The sequence below is a fragment of the Silene latifolia genome, chromosome Y (assembly GCF_048544455.1).
Source record: "Silene latifolia isolate original U9 population chromosome Y, ASM4854445v1, whole genome shotgun sequence".
NCBI classification, from domain to species: Eukaryota; Viridiplantae; Streptophyta; class Magnoliopsida; order Caryophyllales; family Caryophyllaceae; genus Silene; species Silene latifolia.
Window position 1 is genome coordinate 199,549,963 of NC_133538.1, and position 11,374 is coordinate 199,561,336.

The 11,374-nt window shown below is 39.7% G+C and overlaps 1 non-coding gene across 1 annotated transcript; it reads right to left on the reverse strand.

Moving 5' to 3' along the window:
• Nucleotides 1-384: 384 nt before the first annotated feature.
• Nucleotides 385-491, reverse strand: LOC141634666 (small nucleolar RNA R71). Its single transcript, XR_012539391.1, has one exon. It is a non-coding gene; the product is annotated as a small nucleolar RNA R71 (small nucleolar RNA).
• Nucleotides 492-11,374: the final 10,883 nt, after the last annotated feature.

Consider the following 11,374-nt stretch of genomic DNA (forward strand, 5'->3'; position numbering starts at 1 on the left):
AATCCACCTACAATGCCTAAATTCTCGTCACACTCCGTACCCACCGAGGAGAATCTACCAAATGGTACTCCTACACCGCAACATCTAACCGGAAATTTTATTGCCAAGTCCGCCTTCATCCAATTAGTTGAGAGGAGCCAATTTGGAGGGATGCCTAGTGAAGACCCTCATTCTCATATGGAAACCTTTTGCGACTATTGTGATGCAATCTCTCAAACGGGCGTGACTCAAGACCAAATTAGATGGGTCTTATTTCCTTTTTCTTTAATCGGCAGACCGAAGCAATGGTTGAAGGGCCTTGAGAAGGCCACCCTCGGAATAGATTCTTGGAAGAAGTTGGCTCTAGCTTTCTACAAAAAATTCTACCCACCGGAAAAGACTAACATGCTAAGAGCTCAAGTTACGGGTTTTAAGCAAAGGGATGAAGAATCTTTGTATGAAGCTTGGGAGCGGTTCAAGGGAATTTGTCGCTCATGTCCTCACCATGGACTTAGCAAATGGTTTTTGGTACAACAATTTTGGAATGGTTTATATGAAGATTCTAGGAACATTCTCAATATGGGATCAAATGGAATGTTCACCGAAGTTGATGACAATCAAACATGGAACAAGATTGAGGAAATGGCGGTCCATAACTCACAATATAGTAGACCTCGCAAGGCTACTAGAGGAGGAAAGCATGAAGTGGACTCCGTTACTCAATTGGGTGCTCAACTTAGTGCTCACATTGACACAATCAACTTGAAGTTTGAACAAGCTATGGCTAGACTTGAAGAAAACTCAAAATCATCAAAGCATCATGTTAATGCCATGACGGCATCCTCATCAATCCCAAGTGGGATATGTGAGAATTGTGGAACTTAGGGACATGACCAAGGTGAATGTAGGGGAACAAATGAACAAGTGAATGCTTTCCAAGCATACAAGAGTGGTACCCCTTATTCCAACTTTTACAATGAAAACACCAAATTCCATCCAAATCTCTCATACAAAAGCCAAAATGTTCAAAACCCTCAAACAACATACACTCCACCACCCATGAGAAACCAAAATCAAAGACCCTTTTACAATCAAAACCAAGGTTACCAAAATCAAAATCCATACAATCACCAAAATGACCAAGGTTTTGATGTCCAAAAAGCGGTCCTCCAAATGCAAAAGAATCAACAAGAATTTTTCACTCAAATGCAAAAAGATAGCCAAGCAAAGAAAACCACCATCAACAACATTCTAGCTCACACCAAGATGTTGGAAACACAATTGACTCAACTAGCATCTTCAAGCTCACAAAGACAAAAGGGGCAATTACCACCTCAAAGTAATCCCCCTAGACATGAAACGGTTAGTGCCATTCACTTGAGAAGTGGTACAAGGTATGAAGCACCAAGGAAGCAAGTTGAGGATGAAGTTGTGGAAGCTAGTGAAAAGGAAGAAATTGTGCAAAGCTCCAAAGATGGAGAATCATCAAAAGAAGAAAGTTCAAAGAAAAATGAAGACAAGGTCAAGGAGAAGGAGCCCATCGTGATTAGACTTCCTTTTCCAAGTCGTCAAGCCAAGCCCAAATTTGATGATCAACTTGGAAAGTTTATGGAAATTGTGAAGAATTTGGAAGTCTCAATTCCTTTAACGGAATTAATCAATCACGTGCCGGCCTATGCGAAATACATGAAAGATATCCTCACAAAGAAGAAGTCAATCCGGAAGTTTGAGACTATCGCCTTCACTAAGGTGAGTAGTGCAATACTTCAAGGGAGTTCACCTCCAAAGTTAAAGGATCCGGGAAGCTTCTCAATACCATGTACCATTGGCGACACGACGATCAACAAAGCCTTATGTCATCTAGGGGCTAGTGTGAGTGTCATGCCGTACTCGGTGAGTAAAAAGTTGGGGATGGGAGAGCTTAAATGCACCAACATCACACTCCAAATGGCCGATAGATCGACGAAGACACCATTAGGGATATGGGAAGATGTCCCCGTGCGAATTGGGAAGTTTTTCATCCCGGTGGACTTTGTCATTGTTGATATGGAGGAAGATTCCAACATTCCAATCATTCTAGGAAGACCTTTCCTACACACCGCGGGTGCGGTGATTGATGTGAAACATGGTGAGCTCACTCTAGAAGTGGGAGATGAAAGCATAACTTTTAATCTTGACAAGACTATGAGAGCTCCTCGTTTACATGAACCATGTTTCATGATTGATCATTATAGCCGAAAGGATGAAAGGAAGAAATCGGAACTCCAATGGAAGAAGAAAATTGAAGATGCTCCATTCAAAGAGCAAGTGAATTGTGACAAGGAGAGCTTGCAAAGCTCATCAAAATCAACGAAGGAAGAAGAGAATGGCCTCATTGGCCAAAAGAAGAAATTGGGAGAGTTGTCTCCATCTAAGCAAGAGATTTTCAATGATCAACTTAATGAAGTTTGTGGTCTTTGGGACAACGAATTTGAAGGGATTTTTAATCCCTACATTGGTAATGCCATCGATCAAGACCGACGACAACGGGCAAGGTCTATTGAAGACCTCTACCATGATAATGAACAAGCTTTCGATTACTTTTTCAAGGTGTTGAGCAACATCAACAACACCTTGGACATGCCCCCTTGACATCTCATCAAGAATGAGAGTTTGGTGGAGTCCTCCCTAAACCACCACTTGTAAATATTTCTAACTCCCTAACTTACGTTTCAATTCTTGCATTTTTTTTTTGTCATCTTTGGATTTTTATTTACTTTGATCAAGATAATTGTCATGTTTGAGAGAAGTGAGGGAGGGACTAACAATTTCAATTGATGTGTAGTTCTTTACCTTAGTGTGGGGATGACAATTGCCTAGGCTATCCATGCCTTAGTAGTGCCCCCACAATGAAGAACACAAGATTTGAAGAAAGAATAGAAGAATGGTAAGGGAAATGCATTGTGCACGGATGGAACTGAATCCGGGTACAAGGGGTCGAATCCGAACGGATTCCTGAGAATCCGCCCGTCTTCAGTAATCCGAGCGTACTGGGTCGAAGACGCACGAATTTATAAGCTGAGATTTTGGAAGATTTTTGACTGTAAGAGAATCCGGGCGTCTTGGAATATAATTCGCCCGTCTCTGCAAATCCGTCCGTCCTAGACTGAAGACGCCCGTCTTCTCTGCTGAGGAAAACAAGAAAAATTTCCTGGACTGAAATCCGTCCGTCTTCAAGCAAATCCGCCCGTCCCGTATCAAGAAAATCCGAGCGTCTTCTTCTGAATCCGCCCGTCTTTAGGCGAGTTTTATACAACCCAGAAAGAGCAGAATCCGCACGGATTGAGCCTGCAGTTCGAAAATTTCGGTCTTTATAAAATCCCTCCCACCTTCCTTCATTCATTCATTCATTCATAAACACTACCCACAACATCAAAACCCTCATCCTCTCCATCACAAAAACAAAATCCCTCGACAACATTCACCAAAATCAAATCAAATCATCCTTCTAATAACAAATCAATCACTCCTTCTTCAATAAAAATCAAAACCAAGCATAAAATCTTCAACCTTTGAGTCGATTTTTGATTTCATAAAGGCAAAGCCTTTCACCTTTTAATCGATTTGGGTACACTACAAATTGAATATTTTTCATTCTTTTCTTGGTTAGTTCATCAATGGCAAGGACTAAGGGAGCAACAAAGGCAGCAAAGGCACCAAAGGCTAAGGCACTCTCACAAAGGAGAAAGGCTCTTCAAACAAAGAAAGCATTGGCTATGGTGGTAGCAACACCAAACTTGGAAGTGCAACAACAACAACAACCTTCTATGGGAGCAACAACACCTTCTACTCCGGAAATCGATCAACTTTTGCATTATCCGGAGGTAACTTTTATTTCCGAAACCCATAGAAATACCTTTGTCAAGTTTGCTAGAAAGTCATTACAATCCACCAAATTTATATGTGAAGATACCTTAGAAAAATTGGGTGTTCTTGAGCAAACTAGAGCCTTTTTCAAAGCCATGGGGTTGAAGAAATTGTTTGAAACAAAGGAATTGACATACCCCTCCCTTACCTTGGAATTTTTGAGTTCTTTGAAAGTCACCAAAGTTGAGAATAGGGAGAATCTCGAGTTTCGTCTAGCTAATGTTAGTAGACGCATTTCTTTTAGGGAATTGAGTGAAATTTTGGGTCTTAGTGATGAACCGCGTTATTTTAAGAATTATGGAAAGTATGACCCCGAACCTCTTTGGGAGGCAATTTCCGGGAGGAAATTTGAGGACTTTCATGCGAGTCGTGCTCTTTTGGTCCACCATCCGGGCATAAGAGTATGGCACAAGGTAATGGGAAACATCATAATTGCAAGGAAAGATACCAACCATTTCACCAAACTTGATTTTATTCTCCTAGAATCGGCTTTGAACATTGGAAGATTACACACCAAGCCTTACAATTCTTTGAGGCTCTTGGTAGATAGATGGCTCAACATTGATTGTGGGAAGAAGGGCACTACCGTTATTGTCAATGGTGGCCTAGTCACTATCCTAGCTAAGTACTTTGATCCTAACTTCAATAAGGATAACAAGTACAAAGCAAAAGAGGGTGGCCATCTTGTTGATTTGCATACTATGATACACAAGTACAAGTGGGTTGCCCATAACCCCCTTGATACTAAGTATGGATGGCTCACTAGTGAAGCTAGATCGTTCACCTTGCCTTCAAAGATTTGTCGTCTAAGCGTCCACCGGACCAATTATCTACTTCCCCTTTCTAAAGAGGCCGAGTATATTATTCAACAACAAAAGGGTGATCTTGAAACTCCCTCCTCTTCCATTGTCATACCACCTTACCCCTTTGAGTATCAAGAGTTCAAGACGGAAGGAGTTGAAGCTAGAAATGATTATGTGACTCTTCTCATGCAAGCAATGCACAAGCAAGCCTTTGAGGACCGGAAAAATGCTTACTTGGCTCAATATCCACCCCTCCTACACTTAGCTAGGCAAGGACTTCTTGATCCATCTTGTCCTTTGCCTAGTTGGGCGGATAAAGAAGTCCTATTTCCGGGTGCATCTAGGGTCGTTTCGGGTGACAATGAGGTTGTTGGTAATGATGAAGAAGTTGATGATAACATTGATGAAGAAGCAAGTGAAGAAGGAGAAAAGGATGGTGAAGATGATGATGAGCAATATGAGGAAGAAAGTGAAGAAGCAAATTACAAGGGAAGTGGCAATGTGACCACTTCTAATGAGGAAAGTGATGGTGATAGCATGATGGAAGATTAGCAAGCCTTGGAGACTCCTACCCTCTCATGGTTTGTCTATTTCTCTCTTTGTTTTAATTATAATTTTGATCATTGTTGGAGTAGTCCTAGCACCATAGAGGACTCACACCTCGGTACCATTGAGGTGTTCTCATTTTATTGTTCCCATTTTCAAAATCCAAAATGACAAATTAGTTTCATGCATTGCATAGTGTGTGCATGAACTACACCCATCCTTGGACATTAGCAATAGTGTCTCACTCGGTTTGGGGAAGTTAATGCATACACAACGGGAGGTAATCTAAATTATCCTCTCCGTCATAACAAAAACCATGCATCATGTAGTGTAGCTTAGTGTAGATTGCATTTAGTGTAGAAATCATGCATCATCTTTGCATAATTTCCATCATTTTGGCCATTGAGGACAATGCCCATATTAGTGTGGGGATGGGAATTCTAACATTTAACTCTTATCCAAAAATCCAAAAAAATTGAAAAATTTCAAAAATCATAAAAATTTGAAAATTGAAAACCCAAAAACATGTTTATTTCCTTTTGTAGTCTTGTATATATTGTCTTGTATATATTGTGTTTGTTCTATCCTTGTTCACATTGATTGACTACGCCACATCCGAGACATGAGGATCATGAAGACCGCATGGTATGATCTTTCCAATCTCCTTTTTCCTCTTTATGTTGATGACTATGTGGCTTTATTTTGATTGACGCGGTATAACAATGTGAACCTAGGACTTGCATTTAGTTTATATGTCATATTAGTTAATAGAATCACTTGCATTAGGATGTTTATATTAGTTGCATCATGGCATGTAGTTGCATGTTAGAAATGTTTTGAAAAATGTTTATTTAGGAACTTTGACAAGAGCAACTAAGCCATTACAAATACTTGTTCAACTTAAGACTTTGCCTACTAGAATGGTTGTAAAACACCCTAGATAGTGTCATACTAGTGTCTTTTGACCCATGACCCAAAGCCTAGTCAAGGGTTTCCATGTGAGTCACCTATCCAACCCCGTGATGCGATGTGGACTTGGTTAACTTGTCTAGGTGACCTTGTTTGACCTTGTGGTAAGGCAACCCAAAAATATTTTCTATCAATAAGCTTGAAGTGCTCATTTCAAAGAAATTTTGTCATGTGGTAGTAATCTAATGCCAAGGAACCTCAGATGTTATGAATTGTTGAAAGTTGAGAAATTTAAGTTGTTTTGATGGAGGCGTACCACTTCGATGTGCTTTGGTGCGGGATCCATTGAATTGGGCCCCCATACGGTTGTGAATTCGGCCGCCCAGAGACAGAGTGACTATCACCCCGAAAAGCTATTGTCTAGAGGTTAACCGGTTGCCTAATAAGCGATTGGCGAAAGCAAAGGACACTAGCCCGGAAGGGACAAACCCCATCTTAATTTTTTGAAATGTGAAAGTTAAATGAGGACAATTTTGAATACTAGTCATATCCACCCGTTGTGAATAAAGATTTGAGCATTTCATTCCCAAAAAGCCTTTTTGTCAAGCCACTTGGTCGAGCTTGGGACGATCCATGACCTTTACTTTTGTAGAGAATTCGAGACTTGTCATGTCATATGCTACTAGCATCATAGGGATCATCATTCCACCACCATCCGATCGCTCTAGACGAAAGCATTTGGAAATTGAGGAAGAAAGTAGTCTAGTTTAACACCATTTGGAGGTGATTTAGTGCCATCCTCTTAGCCTTAGTAATTTGTTGAACTAGTATTTGTGAAGGATTACATGCTCTTAAATTTGTTCCTCTTTAGTGCCTCCGCCACTTGATGAGGAAGTGGCTATTCCTTTTGTAGATGCATCCATTATGTGATTTTGTGTGCTTAATGTTTGGATGTATCGCCATTTTGGCAAGACCCACCTTGCCTTGCAAGAAGGCATCCTACCTCATGGTTGTCTTGTTGTGAGTTGAAGGGGCGGAGTGAGACCCGCTAATTGTCTCATATCGGCTATATTATTAGGATAGGTTAGTATTGGTCCTAGTCTTTGTCACCTCTTTACTCGGGACGAGCAAAGGTTCGGTTTGGGGATATTTGATGTGACCATAATTAGCGCATATTTAGCCCCCAAATTAGCCTTGTTCCCATGCTTTTTAGTGAATATTTGGGTCATTTCTTATCTTTAGTTCTTTGTTTTGCATATTCTTTGAGATTTTGATCCCTTGGTAGGAAAGGAGTAAGAATCTTGCATTTTCATGGCGAAACGAGACTAAATTGATCGAATTCAATGACCAAGCATCAAAGAGAGACAAGATTAGAAGGCCTTTTGTACATATTATAGTAGAAGAGCAATGTTGAGAAAGGATCCTTGAGTCCCCAAGGAAATCCCCAAGGAATTTATGAAGAAAAGGGAAGAAAAGATGAAAATGTCTTGCTGAGTGACAATCCGTGCGGATTGTCACCAATCCGGCCGTCCCACAGCTGCACAATCCGTGCGGTTTTGCTCTAATCCGCTCAGATTCCACGTCCACAATCCGCCCGGATTCCCTCGAATCCGCTCGGACCCCATCGCCAGAATCCGCCCGTCCCGACCTTATTCCGCCGGATTCCAAAGACACGGCGTGATTTCCTCTTCTCCAAGCTACGAAGAAAGAAGCCCTTCCTTCGAAAAATACCGGCTCCTCCTTGCTCAATCTAAAAAGTGTAATTACTAGTTTAGCCCTTAGTTAACCCTAATGCATCCTCCCTAATTTCCACTATAAATACCCCATTAGTCTAATTAGAGGAGCATGCTCTTCTTATCAATAATTAGAGTAGTTAATATCAATCAAATCTCTCTTTAGTATTGTAATCAACAATTAATGAAGTTCTAATACAAGTTTTATTTCCTTAATCTCTCTTTTGTTCATCCTTTATTTTGGGTAATTGAAGATTATTTGGATTATTGTTGGGAGATTGACAACCTCTCAATCAAGCATTCAAGTACTTCTTTTATTTTGCTTTATTATTGAAATCATTAGTAGGTATACTTCTCTTAATCCCTTTTAATTATTGTTAATTACTTTCATTTATTCATCATGTTTCATATTGTTGGTATGATTGACAACCTTGCTAGCATGATCAACATGATAATGAGTGAGTAGTCTCTTAGCTAGGGTTAATGGGTGATTAGGGGAAACCAACATGGGGAATGATTCATGCTTAAATTAATATGCTTTCATGTTTTATTTGCTTGCTTGTTTTGATCTCAACTCATGCACATGTTATATTTGATGAAATGCTAAGCCTATGAATCCTTGCATTTACTATCATCTTCTATCTTTTCAATGGAACTTGTAAGACATAACCCAACTCGAGTCTCATTAGACCATGCATGTTGTTGAGTAGGGAAGATTAAGTCGACTTGTAGGTGTTGTACAATCTAATCGATTCGGCTCCGGGACCCAAACTTTCCTAGGATTGTAAGATATAACCCAACTCAATCCATCACAACAATAATTGCTTGCTTATAATTTGAGAAAATGTTTGTATGATCAATTCCCATGATTCCCCTATGATCCCATGACACCCTAGTGCTTTTAATCAATTGTTTACACCCCTTTAATTCATCTTGCTTGTTTTCATTGCTATTTTAGTTTAGTGACCTTCTACATCAACCCAATTTGTGACACCCCTTAGACACCACTAGTTGCAATAGAAATCTCCTTTCAATACTCGTCCCTTGGGATCCGACCTTTACTTGCCTCTTAACTAATTGTAGAGTTGTTTGTGAAGTTATAAATTGTGTTTTGATTCGACCGTGACCCAACGACCACATCTTTAATTGTGAACACGAAACGGACCGATCAATGAGGCTTTGGTAGACATGGCAATGATCTGATGTATGCAGGTGGTTCATAATCCTTGGTTGAGACAGTGAGTGTAGGGTGTTGGGTAATTAGTGTCGTGTTAAGTTATGTATGAGTCTTGCGGTAATGAAAGAAAAGAACTTGAGGATCGAGTGTGAGTGTACGTAACAAGTGTGGATCGTGAGTTATGCTTTTGGCGATAAGAGTTTTATATAGGTTATATAGAGAGGTATGTCATGTCGCGGTAATGTGGAAGAGTTACAGTGTTGGTTATGATCAGGATTGTGTGGTTTTGGTTAGATGGAGTGCAGAATAAGTCGAGGTATGAAAACTGTTTAAGTAAGAGAGCCTTGGATATAGGAATAGTAAGTGTTTGGATTATAGGCGGGTATCTTTCACATGTGGTGGTGATGAAGATAATGAAAGGTATAGCTAAGGATCTAGTATTAGTGAGTTACGAGGACGTAACATGTGTCTTAAGAGGAGTAGGATGCGGCAAAGAGCGTTTGAGGGTTGTGCATGTCGTAATATTATTGGACGTAGAGTGTTGGTATAGCATAAGGAATGGATGGGTACATATAGTGGTTGATAGTGTTAAAAGGCCATGGCTGTGCTTGTAGTAGTTCGATGTTTAGGAGTGTGAGAATTTTTTTTTTTTTTTTCGATAGTGTTGATAGAAGTGGATGATGATATTTGATGCGTGTCATTTATATGATGTTTTACATCCTTTTTTACACGCATTTCAGAGCTCATTTATGTAGTTTACGCTACTATTTGCCCCATTTTGTCTACTTTCGTATTTTTATGTAATATTGCAGATTTATGCGGAAATGAGTAGAAATCAAGCCAAATCCGTCCCCGAGTAATCTGCATTGCAAACGACGTAAAGGAATTGCTTAAGGAACGAGCTTGGTGCGCAATCCAAGGCCCAAAAGACAAGTCCACGTGTTTTGAAAAGTCAAGTAGCAGCTCCATTAGTCGATCGACCATCACCCTCAGTCGATCGACCAATGATCGGGTTCCAGAAGCTACTGTTTGCTGAGGAGCAGTCGATCGACCAGCCTTATCAGTCGATCGACCAGATTGCTATTCCAGACGAGAATTTGAAGACCGAGAAAGCGCAAGCCCATGATGCTAGGTTTAGGAAATAAGATGTTACGTTATTTGCTATATAACGTAACATAAAACATTCAGTTTAGGATCGAAGTTTGGATCCAAGTTTTTATCTAAGTTTCATACAATAACTTTCAGTTTTGGTTTATTCGAGTAATTAGGGTTTGGAACATCGTTTTAGAATCCGAATTCTGTTCTTGTTCTTAATCTTTCCTCTGAAATCTCGGTATTCCTTCTGCCCTAATTCCAGTTTATTGTTTTACTTTCATCATTAGTATAGATTTGCTAGTTAGTATCCCGAAATCCAATTATCGTATTATCGCTGTTTGTTATTTACTTTAAGCATGAATTCAGTAATCGTTATTAGTTTTATTGTTGTTATCACTTTCATCATGAGTAGCTAATTCCATAGTGCTAGGATGTAGGCGATTTATGGCATAGGCGGCAATAGATTTTACACGGGCTGTCTCGAGTGTTGGTCGATCAACTAACATTGTCAGTCGATCGACTGACCTCGTAGTTTTATTTTCGTTTTAATTGAATTTAATCTTGTGTTTAACCAATCGAATGCATGCGACCAGTTAGATACCTATTTTGTGACCGACCCGTTAGATCGAAAGATAGGGAAAGTTATTTGACCATCAATTAAATCGACTAAACTGTGCTAAGATCGAAAGATAGTATAGTTTAGACCGTTAGTCACTTTTCAGGACGAAAGTTAGTATTAGTGATATTAGGGACCTATAGCGAGATCGAAAGATGCTATTTGTTAAGAGTGGAACGAGAGGACCTCTTTATTTTCCGCCTTACCTGTGTTTGATTCAGACCGACTTAGTTTCTTTGCCTGCCAAGCTATAATGAACCGACCATCCTAGTACCCTTCTTTTATCTGTTTAAATCGTTTATTTAGTTTATTATCTTTGTTCACTTTTAGCTGTAGACCAATTCAATTCAACCCCCACAATAGTTACCTCAGACTGAACTTAAATCAACTAAAATTTACATCTGCCTCCTTGTGGTTCGACCCTGTTACCACTAGCCTAGGTTAGTCTTAATAGGAATTATAAATTTTATCTTTGGTACTCACAACGACGGGTATCAAATTTTGGCGCCGTTGCCGGGGAGGCAATAGTTCTAATTTTAGTTGTTTTTATTTTTAGTCTTTCTTAGTTTAAGGGACATCCGTTCCTTAAACTTTTCTTATATTCTTTTTG